This window comes from Balaenoptera musculus, chromosome 17, assembly GCF_009873245.2.
Source record: "Balaenoptera musculus isolate JJ_BM4_2016_0621 chromosome 17, mBalMus1.pri.v3, whole genome shotgun sequence".
NCBI lineage: Eukaryota > Metazoa > Chordata > Mammalia > Artiodactyla > Balaenopteridae > Balaenoptera > Balaenoptera musculus.
Genome location: NC_045801.1, coordinates 16376717 through 16383219, shown reverse-complemented (window position 1 = coordinate 16383219; position 6503 = coordinate 16376717). Strand labels below are relative to the sequence as shown.

At 43.6% G+C, this 6503-nt stretch overlaps 1 protein-coding gene across 1 annotated transcript in view; it reads right to left on the bottom strand.

Moving 5' to 3' along the window:
• Nucleotides 1-6503, bottom strand: part of ZHX1 (zinc fingers and homeoboxes 1) — a 39164-nt gene that overhangs the window by 3842 nt on the left and 28819 nt on the right. The gene's annotated exons all lie outside the window — the stretch shown is intronic.

The window sequence follows — 6503 nt, the reverse complement described above, 5'->3', positions numbered from 1 at the left end:
ATGTTCCTTGAGACAAGAAGGTAGAGATTGTTGACAAAATACCGGCCAGTATTCCACAGCACAGTATTACTGTGCCATATTACACAGCAGGTAATAGACATGGAGGTTTTCTCTGGTTTTCCTCCTATTTCTCCTCACTCTCACCAGCTTCTCTTCCACCAATTGTCTTCCAGGATTCTTTCCTCAACCCAAATTTCTACTCCACACATTCACCCTAGGGGAACCTAATTCACTCCCCGATTTTTCAGAATCCGTCTCTCTGCTGATGACTCCCCAAATCTAGAATCAGCTCATATATCCTTGGTGGAAAGCTCCACCAGAACAGCCTCCAGACATTAACTACTGATGAATCCATCCATAGAAAGGCCATTAAGAAAAAGTTCTTAGGAAAAATTTAGAACTTATAAAAAAGTGAAGGAAAAAAAGGTATCCATAATATTGTCACCGAGAAGCAATGAAGTCTAAAGAAGGTAAACCTATTTGCCCTAATTCTAATATGCCCTTGTCCTAACAAAAGGCAATACAGCATAGTGTCAAAGGGCCTCAAGCACCAGATTTGTCTGGATTCATGGTCCTGGTTCAGTTATTCGTCAACTGTGTGACTTGATCCGTGAAGTGGGCATTGATTAAAATAATGCATGTAAGGTGCCTGTCAGATAGCGAGTGAGTAATACATGTTCATTCAAAATTCCTGTTCCAAGTGCAAAGAGCAAAGCAAAGGCAGGCAGGGAGATTTTATTCAGCTTTCTCTTTTTGAAGTCTCCTTGGTTTTGGAACTTCCACCCTCTCCTGTTCTGAGGTGCCCCCAGGTCTGACCTCCTCCTGGCCCAACAACTAACAGGTAGATATTTTGCTGAAATGGTCAGGAAGTCATGGAAGGGCAGTTTACAGGTAAAAAATAGTTCTTTGAACTCAGGCTTCCTGAGCTAAGGGGTTTCCAGCTTTTTTACCACTAAGAACCCTTTTAGTTATTTTCCCCCAGAGTAGTGGAGGATTTGTGTATGCAATAAAACTGCATTTATTAACCAATGCTTGCTTCATTTTCCTTTAAAAAAATAATTGAATCCAAATCCTGTATAACAGCCAATCCAAGCTTCTGCCCAGCCTGAGCCTATCAGCATTGCCTCGCTGTGTGTTAGGATTCTATGAAAGCAAAGAAGTAACTGCCAAAGGACCCTGGGAAGCCTGAGGAAAGGTTAAACGTGATTGATGTTGGGTCTTTGGCAATAATGAAGACAGCTCAAAGACCCCTATCACTATTGAGGACCCGGGGTCTGGGACCCCAGGTTGTAAACCACCACCTCAATTGATAGGCCCTGGAATACTTTTTTAAAAGAGGAGAGTAAACTGATAGAAGAGCACTCTGTAACTGTTAAATACATCTCACATACCTAGGAAATGCCAGGTGTTAGGGAGTCAACGGAAGTTCTGTAAGCATCTAAAATGGTATGGATGGTGATAAAAGTGATAAAAGTTGATTTCTATAGATTTGTATCTATAAAAATCTGAATTTAGATAGAGGGGTGTGATTGAGTTCCCCCAGGCAAGGTAGCTATCACCTCCTCAAGGCAGCCCGCCTTCGTCTTTCCTGTAATTTCCCCATGCTTCTATCCACTGTGGCATTAATCACACCGTGGACTGTTGGAGATTGGAGACTGTGTCTTTTTCACTCTTGTAAACTCAGCCCCCAGACAGGGCTTGGCCCAGAGCAGCTCAATCAATGCCTGTTGCATGGATAGAAATGGCAGAAGGAGCAGACAGGAGCACTTCTCAGTTGTAAGTCACATGTTCATGTCCTCTCTATGAGTGGGGGAGGGGAGAACATTTATTGAGCATCTATGATGAACTAGGTTGTGCTATGGGCAACCTATAAGCTTTATTTTAATTAATCCTCACAATCTCTCTCTCTCTGAATTAGACGTTATTACTTCCATTCAAAGAGCTGAAGGCTCTGGAGCTTTGCTGGTTGCTCAGAAGAGGCTGTGGGGCTGGGAGGCGACAGGGAAGCCAAATAGACATAGATGTCTACAGGATTTACAACCACTGGGATCTTTGCCTTGGCCTTGGCTGGGAGGCCCTGAGCACATCACTCTTAGGGGTGCTTCCAGGGATAGGACTGTTCTCACTATACTTAGCAATTGCAGTCCTCCACGCCCCTCCCAGTATCGGGCTGCTCTCAATTTCCACCTCTGCCTCTCAAAGGTACTCCCCTGCAGAACACCAAAATATCATCTTTGACCATGGACTTTAATCAAAGGTGGGAAGACTGGTTGTCTTCAGAGCATTTCTGGAATTGCCCAGAAATACAGACCTTCTGTGAGGCAAGAGGGAGCCAGAGGAAGTTCTTATCCAGCCCTCAAAGATGGGTATCTGAGGTTAGCACTTTCCCGCCTGGCCCAAAGCACTTTCCTGCCTGGCCCAAAGCCTGACACCTTTCTAACTACGCACCCCTTAGCTAGGCAATCAAAGCCATCTACAACCTGTTGCCAACCTAACCAATACTGTTTCATTATTATTATTTTAGTGTTTTAGTTTTTACAACTTTATTGAGGTATAATTGAGGAACAATAAACGTCACACATTGAAAGTGAGGAGTTTATATAAGTATACACCTGTGAAACCTTCCCCAAAGTCAAGGTGATGAACACGTGCATCACCCCTGAAAATTTATCCCCGCCCGCCTCTTCCCCATCCCCTTAACTGAATCCTTGCTCTACACCCAGGCTGGTCCTACCCAGATTCCGCCTCCCAGATTCTTCTCCCTGAGTTTTTCCCTCATCCTGCAACCTTCCCTGCTTACCAGGTTCCGGCTCACCATTTCCTTTGTCAGGAAAGCCCCTCCCAGTGCCCTCCATCTGGCTGACTCCCTGGAAGCCTTTCCTGATCCCCTAGTCTGGGCTACATGGCCCCTATCTGGGTTCACATAGCGCCACGTGCTTTCCTCTAACAGGGCGCTTCTCATCCCGGATAGCTCTTGTCCAAGCTCGCTTTTTGGCCCTTGCTCACTTGTCCATCACTTGCAGGAGACTGTGAGCTCGTTCTTCGAAGGGACTGGGTCATTCTCTCTCTGTGTAGCACCGAGCAGTGTCTGGCACCCAGTAGGCCCTCACTCTGTTTGCTGAATGGATTAATCATTAGCTGTTTGCACAGAATTCTCTCCCCTGTACACTGTCCCCTCCTCCTCTAGGGAAACACTTGGTCCATAGTATTCACTTCTGCATTCTGTGCGCCACCCAATATACTGCTGAGGGCCTGCTCTGTGCCAGGGGCTGAGGATACCACCCATGGTCCCTGCTTTCAAAGAGCCTAAATTAAAGTGGGGAAGACAGGTGATAAACATGCAAGCAAGCAAATTATTTAATTACAGGTTGTGTCAAAGTGCTAGGATAGAGAATAACAGGGCTTAGCAGGTGTAAAACATCCTCCATGATGAAATCACATGTCTTCCTATCCTTTTCTTACCCAAGCAGTTTACCTCTGACCTCCCTTTCTCAGCTTCCATGGATATTTGTAAATTTTGCTTTTCCTCCTTTTCCATCTCTTTTTGTTTCTTTTGAGCAAAGCATACCCTTCCATTACTGTCATGAGTTCCAGCCCACTAATTCTCGAGTATTTATTAATTTATATTACCATATTAAGCTTGCTCATTTATTTCCCATATTCTGTAAATTTTTATAGTAGGTACATTCATTGATTCAACTAAAATTTATTGAGTACCTGCTATAAGCAAGGACTGTTTTAAGAGTGGAGGATACAGTGATAAATAAGACAGGTGAGATCCTTGCTCTCATGGAACTTCAGTTGTAGTGGGCAGACAAATAATAAACAAGGAAGTAAACAAACAAGGTAGTTTTAGACCATGTTAAGCGCTACAAAGAAAATTTGAGGGACGATGTATAAGGGACTGTTTCATGTAGGGTGGCCAGGGAAGGTGCCTCTGAAAAGCTGAGCCTGGAGTGAAGAGAAGGAGCTGGCCAAGAGGACATGTGGGGCAAGAGTATCTGAAAAACTGCAAGGCAAGAAGGAGGAGTGGGAAGCGAGCCACGGTGCTGAGGCCGGGCGAGCGTGCAGGAGAGCTTGCTGTGTGGCCTGAGACAGGAGAGCGGGTAGCCAGGCAGGGAGCAAATCGTGTGCGCAACACATGTTTATTGAATGAACGAATGATCTAATGATCCCAAACTTCAAGTATTGCATCTTACTAGCTTCTTGGCTGTATTTTTTTTTCCAGTTTTTAAATTTTTAAATTTATTTCAAAGTTAAACCCAAGACACATTGACTTCATAGGAAATCCACTGAGAAATGTTTCTCTAGGCTGAACACCTCTTTCCCTTTAGTCTCCCCCAACAGAGCATGTACATGTTACTTACATTTTATAATCACTGCTGTGCTACCACTATACCAAGATCATCTAAACTCTGTGTGTAGTATTCTGAATGTTCTTAGTTATACCATAACTTCACTAACTGCAAAAGATTTTCTGGGATAACCTGTCACTTGAATTCTTTGGCTACTTTTGAAGATGAAGTCCAAAGAACTGTTAAATGATTCTCCTTTTTGGGGGTGGGTGGTATTTTATAGGCATTAGCAACTAGCACCTGGGGCTGTGCTGATCCCATCTGCCATCACTGGGAGGCAACCTGTAAAACCAAAGAATCATTTGATGCAGCAGCCAACTAAGAGACTCAAAACTGAAGGTTAAATTTAAAGAGAACACTAATTTAGAGAAAAAAAGGTAATCCTAGAGGAACTCATTCTAAGCAATCAATCATTATGCCTGTGTGTGTGTGTGTGTGTGTGTGTGTGTGTGTGTGTGTGTAAGGCACAACCAGATCGATTCAGTGCAGCCTGGTAGGTCCCAGATGACACTCCTTTTTGGGAGACAGTGACCTGGGGGAGCAGAATCTGGCAAGTGGCCAGTACCAGTAAGCTTCTTGGCTGTATTTTATTGTATTTACTGTGTCTGGTGCCCATGATGTCGCATTATTTTGCCATCACTCCCTCAGTTGTCATATGATCTGACTCTGTAGCTGAATTTTGGCTTCTTTCCTCTTTCCCTTTACAAAACTCAATTTCATGCCCTTTTATTCAGGTCAGCAACTCTTGAGCCAAATGAAATTTTCTCAGGACTTGTGGAGTGTACTGTCTCTTGCTGAGATCATTTCATTCCAGTATCACAGGCTGTTGCCCCAAAGACAAACACTGCCTGCCAACACCGGCTATGTGCACAACCAGCCGGCATTGCTTTTTTCTCTCCTGGCTCCCAAACTCGCAATCTTCAGTGCAATTTGATGAACACTTACTGAGCAACAATTTTGTGACGACAAGGCTAGGCACTAGAGGCAGTGGTTAAGGGTGAGAGCTCTGGAGACAGTTCAGGTTTGATGCCTCCAACACTTACTAGGTATGTGAATTTGAACCTTTGTGAGGCTTGCTTTCCTTATCTATACCGTGGGGGTAATAATAATATCTACCTCATGGATCATCCATGGGGATTGAAATAAATCATGTAACTCTGTCAATCCAGTGCTTGACACATAGTGTTCAATAAATGTTAGCTTAAAAAAATTTTTTTTAAATGTGGTTTCTGCCTTCAAAGTGCTATAAGCTAGTGAAATAGATGTACATACAGAGTCAACCAGGACCTGTTGGGTAGATGTGGGGGAGCAGTCAGTATTGACTAGAGCAGGAAGGGAATGAGGGAGGCCTCAAGGGGGCAGCAACGGTGGTGGTGACGTCAGAAGAACAAGCCAGACAGAAGGAATAGCATAAATGTATTATTTCAGTCAAAGCAGCTGTGTACCTGTGTAAAAAACAGTTAATGAACAAGGGCCTGAATATAATACAAGATTGAAAGTAATGAAACCCCTTAAGAGAAATATAAAGTGCAAAGGAAGTCTAGGAGAAAGAGAGCTTAATTCCACTAAGGTACTTTGTATTTCAAGATAGTCTTCAACAAATGGTGCTGGAATAACTGGACATCCACAGGCAAAAAAAAAAAAAAAAAAAAAGAATCCAGACACACACCTTACACCCTTCACAAAAAGTAACACAAAGTGGATCATAGATCTAAATGTAAAATGCAAAACTATTAAACTCCTAGAAAATAACATGGGGAAAACCAAGATGACCTTCCGTATGGCAATGGCTTTTTAGATACAACACCAAGGGCATGATCCATGAAAGAAATAATTGATAAACTGGACTTCATTAAAATTAAAAACTTCTGCTCTGTGAAAGACAGTTTCAAAAGGATGAGAAGACAAGCCATAGCCTGGGTGAAAATACTTGCAAAAGGCAAATCTGATAAAGGACTGTTATCCAGAGACTTCCCTGGTGGCACAGTAGTTGAGAATCCACCTGCCAATGCAGGGGGGACACGGGTTCGATTCCTGGTCTGGGAAGATCCCCTGTGCTGTGGAGCAACTAAGCCCGTGTGCCACAACTACTGAGCCTGTGCTCTAGAGCCTGGAAGCCACAACTACCGAGCCCACAAAACTAGAGCC